This window comes from Amblyomma americanum, chromosome 6 (assembly GCF_052857255.1).
Source record: "Amblyomma americanum isolate KBUSLIRL-KWMA chromosome 6, ASM5285725v1, whole genome shotgun sequence".
Lineage (NCBI taxonomy): Eukaryota > Metazoa > Arthropoda > Arachnida > Ixodida > Ixodidae > Amblyomma > Amblyomma americanum.
Window position 1 is genome coordinate 117,981,426 of NC_135502.1, and position 13,172 is coordinate 117,994,597.

Sequence of the window (13,172 nt, forward strand, 5' to 3'; positions counted from 1 at the left end):
CGACACGCACACCGCTCAGCACACGGGCGTTTGTGTCCTTCCCTTCCATCGGCATGCAGCCGCTGCGATTGCAGTTCAACCCCACTGCCTCATCCTCAGCAGTGGAACGCCTCAGACGCTGTACCAACCACTGTACCAAATTGTATACCAACTGTACCAACTTCAGTGTACCGAGCACTGACGGTTGTTACACTTAACTCACATCACAGTAGTATCGTCAGACTAACTTGAAGCCCCTATATATTTTTGCGGACTTAGATTTGCGACAGCACTACATTTTGGTGAAGGGATCCTAAGACTCGAGGCTACTATGGCTGTCATAATATCTTTGCAGGCCATGCGTTCAAGGACTTTTTTTTCTTGCAACGGCAGAGGACCCTTCTTACACTAATGAGCTGCTAGCTGAGAATGTTGACGATGGTGTTGATGATAATTAGGGAAAGGGTAGTTTAGTGCTCTATCCATGTATAGCAGTGATGGAGGACAAGTGGGGCGCAAATTGAGAAATACACCTTCCCTAAGACTGCGTTACATGACAATACTCCAAAGAAAATGGTGCACAGTTTGCTCGCTTGCTCAGTTAATTCATTCATTCATTCACTTCCATGAAGTGGAAATGCGCCAGCGGTACACATAACCATTTCACCGCGGGCACACACCGGTTTTCCCCAGGGGTTCCGTCGCCCTCGCCAGTGAAAATAACTGCTTATTATACCAGTTATTTTTCTTTTTTTCCGACTACGAGAAGAAGCGACCTCATGCCCTCACGAAAGTCTGATTCCCAGTTTAAGACGAGTAGGTATAGATTGCGACGATTGAAATCCTATTTGGCACAAATCCATCCACAAGGTGCCAGCTTTGGTTGCGTGAGGCGGTGGTACGCATTTCTGGTAGGAAACTGAAAATGAGAAGACGCTGAGAGATGAATAGGAGCTGGCAACTAGTTAACGATATAGATGCATCTGCAGGGATTATGGCCTGTGTGGACATTTAGCGTTTTTTTTTTCTCTAGAAGCAGCCGCGCTGTCTGCTTGCTCACAAATGAGCATAGAGTCGCGTTAAAATGACAGCCTCCACAATGCAACCAACCTGATGCTTGCAACGTGAACCACCCGTCGGCACTCAAACTGTTGTTAACTGCTGATGATGGCGAAATGCGAGTCCAGCCACTCACATTTCCAAACACCTTTCACTGATGGTACCTCCAGAGGGCGGAGAGACATTGGAACCCTGGTGCAGAGGCCGAAACATAGTGTTGAGTGTATATCATGCCGCGTATTCGAGGCCCTTGTCTCTGAAACCGGAAGTATCTTTCAGTCGCGGGCTCCAGAACCAACACCTGCAGCAGAAACACTACGCGCATGTTAATTATCATCCCTCCTGTACCCTCCATCATTTCTGTCTGGGCAGACACAGGGACGTAGGGCGGACACCTCGACCAGAATAGCCACGAGGCGGAGAAGCTTAGCGTCTCCATGGTATTAGTGTTCCTACCAGCGTTACCAGTGGCGCCGGAACGCCCGCACCTCTCTCCTCCGTTCCCACCGGAGCTTCAGCCATGCGGGACGTGCTCGGCATCCACGCATCTGCGCGTGTGCCTCCTTCACGTGACCCGCTCGCCCGACTCGGCGTGCGCGGAGCGGCGGCGGCGGCGGCCTGATTTCACTTTTCGCGCAATTTGCTCGCGCAACGCTGCCCCGTAAATGCTCGTTCGGCCATTACGCACGCGCTCACACGCTCGAGCACCTATACAAAGGCAATACGGAAGTCCCTTCCCCCGCCACCCTCTTCGAGAGGCGGCGAAAGCGAAAGGCAGCGCTTTGTGCCCTTCCGCCGGTTATGAATGCGACGGGTGCACCAAAGGAAAGCCCGGTGCGCGCATGGGGGGCCCATTCTATACACGCTAAGCGTTCTTTTCACCAGTGTCCATCGGCCAGAAGTAGCCCTCGGTGCAGCGCATTTATACAGGACACCTTTCGTCCGCACGGGCATCATCTCCCTTGACCGCCTCTTTTTCCGTATAAACAGGACCTTCGGGCATCGCAGCGGGAGGCGGGTGCCTCTTATGGCTCGCCAGGAACGGAAAACAGGGCTGTTTTGATAACCCACCGTGCTGCTGCGTAGCCGCCCAGGTCGTTCGGCTACTGAGCCAGATCCGCAGGCAGAATCCCGCTAAGCAGTACTTCGCCAAGGGTCAAATGCCAAAAAAGGGCCTCGCGTTGTGCGAACAGTTCTTGGCAGGCTGAGGAACCTTTCCTCTTGGACGTGCGACGAAACCGCCGGGAACCTTGATTCCCACTGTCCTCGGTTCGGCAACGAATTACCGCTTTTCGGTGCAGCACTGCGCTGATTGAACTTTCGGCCCTTGACGGAAACTAGGATTCTGAGACGGCGACTTCATCTTCCATTGGACCGTATACAATAAGGGCGAAAGCTCCTACATAATCTCCACAGTCATTTACCTGGTCACCCTGCAACGACTTTCTCGTTTCCTCCTACTACCACATCGTCTTCGATATCTTGTGCGGAGTAATTTATCAACCTGTACGAAGAGGAATTAGGCACTAACATTAAGATGGCTGTTAAAATTAGCCACGTCATACATGGTACTACGCTAAATGTATTATTCCTCGCGGCCACATCAGGCAATGCGCCGCGGTTCATTAGAATGACGGAAAGCATAAGCCACCAGAGCTTGTCGAATATGGCCACCTCCTTGGAAGCGTGCTCAAGAGAGTAGCAGCGTTCGGTCATTTGTTTTCAGACAGGTGCGCATGAAAAGCCAGTTTAATACTTATATTCATCGAAGAATAGAGTCGCAGTTTCGGAACGCCTGTCTGCCGCTTCAGTAGGTTTACGAGTGGCCCATAAAGTTTAAATGCGAAGCTTCAAAGCTGGCTGTCGCAAGATGATCCTGATTTCCGCGTGCTGAGACTACGCGGGTCGTTTTACTTCTATGGAAGCAACGATCCATGACAGATGATCGACAACTAGACGGGAGGGAGAGCTGAGTACAGATTAGTCATGACCCACCGCACCAGATCATTTGCGATGACTTGCACCGTCATGAAGTTTACGCTAGATGCGCATGGAAGCAGCTGCCTCTCGAATTGAAGCAACGCCGTGTGGACGCATGCTTGGCGCTATTACGGAGTTTGGAGCCGAAGGAGATGGCTTCCTACAGCGTATAATCCCCGAAGACGAATGCTGGGTGTATTACTTCTAAACAGGGAATAATAGAGTCATCAAGGACTGAGAGCATTTGTCATCGTCAAAACAAAAGAAGATTCGAAGGTCGTCAGTCGACACATACACCTTTTTCCAGCAGTGTGGCCCTCTAGCGGCCCCTAGTGCCAATTACAAACTTTCCCTGCGTAAAAGAGATGCAAGGGGGCGTAGTCGTTATTAATGCCGATGCAACGGCTTCTTGGGATCTCTTTAACGCAATAGTTCTGAACAGTGCTGGACTCTTCTATTCAGGGCTAATTTCCACGCACACCTACCACGCAGTACCTTGTCAGCGCTGTGCTTTGTCTGTTTAATTCCCTACTCAGTGACACTTGCAGAGCCGACCGCATGTCTCGCCTGGAGCTGGTGCGTGCAGGACCCATGAGCGCATCTGCGTGGGCTTAGAAGATGCTAGCACTGCACCCAATTATTATACCGCAATTCGTCGCGTCGGAAAAGAGGTACTTCATGGCAACGAATGTCAACGCCACAGCACGCATCTTTAGGCATCGCTGATGCGACGCAGTCGTTTAGCATCGTATATTGGAGAGGAAGTTGGAATCTATTTTGTAGCAGTTCTGATACTTTTTTTGCTCTTCAGTGCTTAAAGCTAGCAGCTTGCCACTCATTCACGATTTCCGCCAGGTGTGCGACACGTTTTAAGCTCCACCATGAGATGCAGCAACACGGCGCAAGCACGACGGCACCCTAAACAACTAGCCATCTGAGCCTATGTATGGCCGTCAAACAAGCAGTGGGGCTATGTGGCTGTACTGGCTGCATTTGACGAGTACGCAGCAGGATATTTCGGTTCTGAGACCGCGTGACAGGACGGAATGACATCTGTAGCCAGGCTCATTACAGGCTAGCAGCAAAGCGACTCCTGTTTTTCTTTTTTTCTTATTTTAATAGAGCTACTATAGTAATACGGCGGTAATCCCTGTCCGTAATCCATCGCAGGGACGTCTGCAGCGTGCAAGTACCCTTTTGTGTTGCCACACTGCAGACGAGAGCGAATGCAGAATGAACCGACACATCCAATCGTGCTCGAGGCCGTAGTAGTTTCCTCCTCTGCGCTCTCTCCTTCTTTCGTCGCCATTCTCTCACCTTCACCCATCCCCTCACGGCCTGATAGAGGTGTCCACGCCGTTTACGGGACAATAAGCGGGTATTTTCATTTTTTTTACAACATATCTTCAGTAATCGCTCAGGTATTTTACTTTTCGAACCGAACAAAAACACAATACTAGCAATATATTTCGTGACCGCTGGCTTCTCTAGTATAACAATAGCAAATATTTAACCAAGCTGCCTCAGCAGGTGGCACTCCAACATGGCTTAAGTATATCATTTCTAGCCGGTCGGCATCAGTGGCAAATAGTTCTTTGTAAAACGGAGATGCCAGGGGAAACAAGCCAAAAGGTTGATGGAAGATAACGAGGGATTATAGGATGATGATGACGATGATACTTCTATGTGTTAAGTATCTGTCAAGGTGCAGTGGTAACTGCACCAAATTGTTACAGACATCGTCCACAAGCCACGTGGCGAGTATCACTACGCAGCTCTGATGGGGTAGTCACTAAACATGAGCCTAAAATTTATTAATCGGAAAGAAAGTAGACGCAAAAGGTTCCCCAAAGAAAATGCAGCAATACTACAGCACCAGTTGTCGCCGCGTACTCTGCGCCACGCCCCACAAGCCTTCCAACCGCTTTCTGTTCATGTGAATTCTGAGAAAAAGCTGCATGATCTTTCCGAGAGCAGTCCTTTCTGTAGACGGCTTGCAACAACCGATGCACCCGTTGGTTGAAACAGGCACACCAATTGAACCGTGAGGCAGCAACGAAAAAACAACAATAAAATGGTAGCGCCCAAATTGTACGCGCTTCACCTATATTCCCCACGGAGCCAACAGCGTCCAACTATAGGCCAAAGCATCATAAGCACAATGCATTTTTTCCTCGGCGGTAATTACGAGACACGACTATTCCTCTATGCCATTCTCTAGATCCATCGGCGCTTTTTAACGTGCCGACATGCGCCTTTCAATGGACTTGAAAATGTATGTATCTGATCAGGAGAGCAACTGCCGGGCCAGTTGGTGATGCATGTTGTTTATGAGGAAGCGCAAAAAAATGGACGAGGGACGGAGTAGGGCACACAAAAAGCGCTCGTGAACGTGTTTTTGTGTCGCCTATATATTCCGTCCCTCGTCCGTTTTTTTTTTTTTGCGCCTCCTCGTAAACAATATGTAACTGAGGTGTCTTGGGTGTGAAACACTATTTTCGTGCTCCTGAAAGCACCTGGACCTGGCTTTCGATCGCAGCTTGAATCGTTCTTCCGTTACCTGAATACGCATATCGGGGTTTTCGCCCTGGACATCAAGGCGGGTTTCCGTAACGTTTCTGTCCTCACCGAAGTTTTCTTTATTTTCCTTTAGCGTTTCGCATTTGTTTGGTACTAATGGCTGCATCAATGTACTTTTTGTTTCTTTTGCATAGGGCGAAAATGTTTTCTAGTCATGTTCCATAAATTATTTGTATTTCGTCCCCTCACCTGTTTCATTTCGTTTCTCTATTCTGCCTGCTATCCTTTATTTCCGCTGCCCCAGCTCAGGTGCTTCAGTATCGATGGCAGATGCGGGGGCTAGCAAAAATCTTTTCCTTCATTTTTATTATTATTTTAATAAAAACCACTTACTACTACTACTACATTTCGTATTCTTTTACTTTGCACTTGAGAGCTAGGATTGCATGTGCGATTGCCACTCTTATTGCGTGCAGCCGAAAAGTTCGTGCTTGTGTTTATTTCCTTAATCGACACCGAAGCAGTGGCCAAGTGCGTGGTTGAGCATCCGCCTCGCATGCGGGAGGTGCGGGGTTCGATCCCCAGTGCCACCGGGTACCCACCGGAGATACAGTAGGTACAAGCTTTCCCTTGGCCTGGTGCTCGGCTTATCTGGGGCGAAATGCTTGGAAAATGGTTCTTTGACCCCACCTTGAGTAGTCGAAAACACCTTGTGCTATGGCACTCTTTGACCCTAGCGCCAAGAGAATCCATAATCATCATAACTATTTCCTTAATCACGTTTACTGCCATAATGCTATGTTGCTGCTTCTTGTACCATGCTTATCTCCCGACCATATTCATTTATTGGATCGGCAGTATCTGCAATGAATAAAGAAATCTGGGGTGGCGGGCGCATCAAGTTTCTGCTAAAAATTTTTTGCGTGCCTTTCCGTGCGTAATTTATGCTTTAATGAAATTGATTAAAACTAAATACGTGACGTACAGACCTGAAAGCAGGGCAAACCCCATTTTCCTGCCTGTACCCTCTCTACAAATCCAAAATCCCTTCTGTCCGTAATCTACGGCGGACTGCGTCGAGCGTTAACACCAAGCACCTGAGTGTTCCAAGCCAGCACAGTTTTTCTTTTACTCGGAGACTTGGCATGCGGCATATGTTGAATTACCTGTGTAATATAGGCATACTATTGTTACCGCATAATATAAGCAGCAGTGAAGGTTAATGTCGTGCACGAGCCTGAGCACGTTCCAGCGTTTCCTACACTCCCGACACCAAGAGGTTCGCGTGAGTAACGTCTCGCCTACCGCGCCCTGCACTTAGCTATAAGCAGCGGCGTACAGAATGGTACAACCCGGCTGTAACCGTAACCACCGCCATCATCGCGCCCTGCTCATCGGTGCGCATTAACCGCTCTCCAGGCAGATATCATGACGCGCGAATATACGCCTCCGTCGCGGTCGTGCCGGGATTCTCAGCTCGTAATTGCCGCATCCGAGTGCGCGTGCTCGCGACGGCGGGGAGACCAACAGGCTGAAGAAACGAGCGGAAGACGATGAGGCAGACGAGTTGCGCACGCCGTCACGAGGAGTGGTGACGCCCCCCCCCCCCCCCCCCCCCCCCCCCCCCACTCTCTATCTTTTCAATTGCGCTGTTTTGTACAGAAAGACGACCACGATGCCCGTCTGCTCATATACAATGCCTCTAAATGCTGTTTTGATGTGGAAACCTTACGGCTTGCACTGAGAATGCTCTCGCCTGCGCATGCGCAGACTTAACGACAACGCACGGCGCAACTCCCTGAACGAAACGCGTCGAGTTTCATTTTTTCTCTCTCTTTTTTTTGTTAGCTGCTTCTTTGGAATCGTTTCCGTTTTCAATTTGGCGTTCTCGAAAGTATCACCACATTGCAGACGGGCGTCAAGATTGCGCCATGCGATAGGCTCGCTGGTATACGCCTAGTACGACGAACCTGGCTGATTCATAAAATCATCTTTTTTCAGTTATTCAAGCATCTTACTCATCTCTCATTTCATAGGTTCTATGCTCCTGGGCAATAAATATCGCTAAAAAAGACCTAAATAAATCAAGATAAATTTAGTTTTTTTTTTATTACGCTCCTTTTGATTTCATTTCTCCTTGCTGGTTAGTGTTACAAACAGGCCTCTGAAAGCTCACCAGTACTCGCGCTTGATGCTGTTACCTTGAACGATTTGTAGTGTCTTTTAGTGTCTATTTAGTGCGAGATCACTATCGGTTTCCTAACGAGGAAGACGCCGATGTGTTGTGAAGCCTCTGAACTTAGTCACGTCATGCAGGAAATGGCAGAAAATAAAGGGGACTTTGAATGAGGCTGACCTCGGGCAACCTGGAGAAATAAAATAAATGACAGAGAACTTTTGTCTAAATTTTATAAACGGGCGAAAGCAGAATTGCATGAACTATAATGACCACGATGCAGACTGTGAATTCACTGTCTGTGTCTTCGCTGAAGATGGTTACTAGCGCTAAATAGTCATATACGACACACGACACCCCACAAGTCAACCCTGCCGATGTAACTATAGTGTGCTGAAGCTGGGCTGTACTATAAAGCGGTTACTCTAAGCACCTGGCTACATACCATCACGACTTGTTACAGAATGTCAGAAAGTATACGGTGCAATACCAAGCGCCTTGACAAGTGCGTCGGAAATTTCGGGTACCGTTCAATCGCAATTTCGCTAATGCTTTATTCGCGTAAATAAAGCGAAAATGGCTATGTTCTTCACGGCGCCTGGACTTGTTTCAAGTCCAACATTCTCGAACAAAAATTTTGAAAACTGGAAAATTGTAATACACTCTTTCCTAGTACTGAAGGTAATGGTGCATTCTTCTGATATGTGGCGCACTATTTCTTTTAAATATTTTCATCGATCGCATCAAACAGTTAAACCTGCCATAAAAAACCAATGGGGAACGCTTTTGGCGATAGCAAAAACGTTAATACAAAAAAAAAGTTGAAGACTGCCCTCGGGAGACCTGCGGAAGTATTGATTGTTATAGTGAAATCTTACATTATATGAAAAAAAAAGATGGAATTCATCAACCGCTTGCGGCTCATAAATGCTTTTGTCCAGAATTGTTGGATATGATCATAATTGTTTTACACTGACATCGAGTGTGATGCTTTCACCTTTTTCATCAGGTTTGCTTGCGGTTGCACTTTGCTCATAGTCTTCTTTCTTCAATTTCTCTTTCTTTCGACTTCGTTGCGAGCGTAAGGCCTCATTTCTTTCAGCGCAGCTTCATTATTCATGATAAAACCGCGAGCTCCTCTTTCTTTCTTTTTCCGCTTATTGCCTATGGCTTCCTGCGCACCGAAGCGCTTCCATCCCGTGTTACGTCATGGGCCCGTTCCGAGAGAGAAACAAACCAATCAAGTTGCGCCTTTGCCATTTCCTCGTTCATGTGCTTACGTAAGATTTTTTGGAGCAGCTTCCAGCAGCGACCGGGTGGCGGTACAAACCTTGCCCTGAGCTAACGCACGCCGGAAACTTTTCCACGCTTCATCCGCCGTCATTCGGCGGATTCCAAACCGTTGCGCCACACCGCAGCGACAGTAGGCCTCCAGGCTGCTCATCGCTGCTGGGTCGGTCGTCTCGCCGGGCGCTCTATTCTTTGTGTTTTCCACTCAAAGGATTGCGTACAGCATATTCGTCTGATTAGTGTCTTCGCCGCGAAGCCTAATTCATGAAGCGCAAGCGTAAGAAACCTTGGGCTAAGCCAGCCATGTAAACAAAACGTAAAAACATCCAATAAGGCTAATTAATATATACTGTGTCAGGAAATCGTGGCTAAAACCAAAGTCCTTCAATACTCCGCTGTTGACGGAATCTGAATATACTTACGAATGCGCCATGTCTGCAAAAAATAGAGCATATTGAAAACTTTCCTCTTCTTTCGCACCGACTGTGTGGCCTGCTCGTGCCCCCCCCCCCCCCCCCCCTCTGCCACCGGATACGGGCCGGTGTAGTTTCGGCTACTAGGCTTTGTTCCGGTGCAACGCCAGCGGTGGGGATGGGCTTGCCGGGGCCCGTCCTCTGGGGATGCAAAACCCCATGGGAGTGGCAGCGACTCCCAAGCGACTGAGTGGGCCAGTCGCGCACGTGAGGTCCGATGCCTGTGCGGAGGCAGGCCTGGTTTTATAACCAGGTTGGACTCACGGAATTGGGCTCGAAAAGTGCTCGAAAATCAAAAGGCCTCTGCACGCGGGGGCGTGCGTGGCTACCGGCTGGCGCGTCGGTTTCTGGCCATGGAGAGGCCAGGTCCGCGCGGGGGTTTCCAGCAGAAGGGCTCCTTGGGAGCGATGTCCTCGGGGAAGCAGCCAGGGATGGCTGACAGCGGGGCCGTGAGGCTAGAGCGCGGAACGCCGAGGAAGGGGGGGCCCCAGTACGACCGATGCGAAAACCGTCGATGTTGTGGAGTAGCGGTGGAGTAGGCCCGGGTTATCTCACTCTCGGCCAGGTTCTTGGCTTGTGGCCCGGTCAGCCCAGCCCTGAACACTCCCTCCTCAGTAGGTGTGGAGCAAGCTAGGGGAGGAAATAAGTGCAAGGCTGGTTGGTTGGAAGCACAGGTGGGTCCCCGGGAGTCTAATTCCATTGGCTGGATCCACCACACATACTTCCGGAGTCTGAAAAACCGCGAAAAACACTTGACGGTTAGTAGCTGGGCAGCGATTCGCAAGTCCGAACCGGACCCCTAAATGTCGTGGAGGAGCCCGAGGCAGCTGCCCCGGGTTAGGATTTCCTGTCTCCGAGTCGAAGCTATTGCGTCGTTGGGTGGTCGGGCATCCCGTGAGTGGAGCCGCACCATTGGTCAACATCGACGCCCTCCCTGCCCTGGCCAGACAGGAGTCGAGCAATGATAAAATGAGGGTCAATGTCTCGCTGTCCCCATTCCCATCACATTACCCATAACCCTTCCCTCAGTCCCATTCCCACAACCTACGTCCCACCCCCTCCGCTACGTCCCAGGGGAGATCAGGGGAGTCTCCCACGGCCCGCTCCCCCGGCTGTGGGTCGCTTAGTAGCATTACCCCATTTTTTTATTTTCCCACCTACGGGTGGCAAAAGCACAACATTGCCTTCGGGCCTTTTCATTTATATTACGATTGGGTTAAGCCTGTTATACTTAAGTGGCACAGGCAGGGGCCTATTGGTTTACATTCCTTTTCTGGTTGCCCCACCATACTTATGTCCCTCCCCTCCTCTCCCCCGAAGGAGAGATTCGTCTCCTTGCCTTCGAATGAAGGTGCCGGCGTCAGCCGTGCTGACGCATCCCGAGTCCCGTTTATCAGAGAGAGTGAGTGAGTGAGTGAGTGAGTGAGTGAGTGAGTGAGTGAGTGAGTGAGTGAGTGAGTGAGTGAGTGAGTGAGTGAGTGAGTGAGTGTGTGTGTGTGTGTGTGTGTGTGTGTGTGTGTGTGTGTGTGTGTGTGTGTGTGTGTGTGTGTGTGTGTGTGTGTGTGTGTGTGTGTGTGTGTGTGTACCAGCAGCAAGACATCTGGGTTGTTCCTGGGCGCCAAAAATAAGCATTAATAATTAATTAATAATTAATTAATTAATTGATTGATTCGAAGCGCTCTACCATGCCCCATGCGCGCGCTGGCTGGAGGCGACGACCAACATTTCCGTTGTAAATGATGTCGCTATAACCTGCTGTCGCCAATAAAAGGCTGTGCGTAAACGGAGTTACTAAAAGGGCAACTTCTCATGGAGCAAGAAAGAATGGCGGGAGAAAAAGAAACGATTGCGCGCGAGTTCCGGTAAATGGGAAACGGAAGCGTATTAATGATCTTCCAAACCATCAAAGGGGGAAACCAAATCAAGTTTGTAACAATGGCTCAATTACGGTTATGTCCAGTTAACTCTGAGCACCGAGATGACAGGAAACTGGCGTAGGTATGTTAGACGTCATGGATGTTTTTAGTTCTTCTTAACGGTGTTTTATTAACAGGAAGATGACGATTTCAAAAACAAACTAACAGTTATTGCTCAAAAGCGATCACGTAATAAATCCATCAGCAAACTGACAATTAATGCTGAAAAGCGGTCATGTAATCCCTGCATCAAAAATATCAATGACATAATTACACCATGAAAAAACTCGCTGTTCATGATAAATGGCTATCATGTATTCACTCCATCAACAAACTCACAGCCAATGCTGAAGAGCGCTCATGTAATAACTTGGTCCCGAATGTTTGCTAGTTTCCTTGCTTCCAAGCAACACAAAAAGCGGGTCGGGCATCGTGCCTTTCGCTCGGTCTGCCATAAACATTCCATTCTCCCTTTCTGCAGGCGTTAAAAGCGCTGCGCGATGAAACGAAGAAAAAGAAAGAAAGGAGGGGGTCGTGGAAACTAGAAAAGGACAAGCAACGCAAACGCATCGTCTCGCAGAGAGCGGAGGTAGAAGCTGTCGCCTCTACCTAACCTGCAAAGCACGAGGAAGCAGCTCTCCAATCCGACTTTTCACGCATGGCCGGCCGTAGGGGGGTTAGTTAGCTTCGCTGGCGCCTCCTCGAGATTGCCAGCCAGGCAGCCCTCGGAAGCCGTTCTAGCCGGTCCTTTAACCGAGCGCAGTCTTCCGACCGTGTTTGTGTACTACCCTTCCGAAAATTCCGGCCACGCGAGATGCGCAGCCCTCGGGACGCGGCTAAACTGGTTTCCATCTCTCCAGCCTGTCTGCCTGCCCAGCACCCCACTCTGACGCGGCTGGCAGGCAGCTCATTTTCTCGCGCAAAGCCAGGCCACGAGGTATCCAGGAGTCACTTGCACTCGGGGTCGTCCCGTTTCCTTTTATAACCTAGCTCTAGCGGCTCGCGCAAAGTTGGCTAACGCCAATTTAGAAAGCGTGCCGGAGGCGCGGGGGGGGGGAGCGCTCATTAAGCGCATGCGCTTCGTCGCGTGTCTGACACACACTCTCTGGGAGTGGGGAAGTCGCTTCGCTCGTCTATTTCCGGGCGCTCGCCCGACCTGCCCGATCTTCTGGTGAGGTTAGTAGAAGGAAGTGGACTCTCGTCAAATGCGGGACAAGCGTGAACGCCGGGAAACCCACTGATGTTGACACTCGTTAAAGCGACTGCTACCGTGTCTGTATGTGCTGTCAAGCACAATTTTCGACCGGCCGAGTTAAGCTCACAACGAGCGCGATGAGCCGTAAAGCGCAGAGATTCGCGAGCGAAATCGGGTAGAACGGTAGAAAGCTGGAAAACAGAAACAGAAGAATGGATAAAGAAAGAGAGAGGAGGTGGAACGACATGGATAAAACGGCAGTAGAAAAAAAAGGCATCTAAACTTTTACATTCTAGAAAGCAACGCACATGTATCGATTGGCTGCTCATCACAAGCGCAGATTGGACATAGTGGGCGTCAAAAAGTTCAACACGACAGTCAATTTAGACGTGTTGCCATGAGATAGTAAGCAGGATAGCTAACGAACCTTATTGCTGTGCAGAGTGCATGCATATATTTCACGACGTATTGCTGCTGCCTTTTTATAACTTTCCTGCACAATCTGTATAGGAGGTCCCCCGACGGTTCTCGGACGTTGAGACCTTCTCCTGTATTTTTTTAAATCAATATACTTAAAGCTGAAC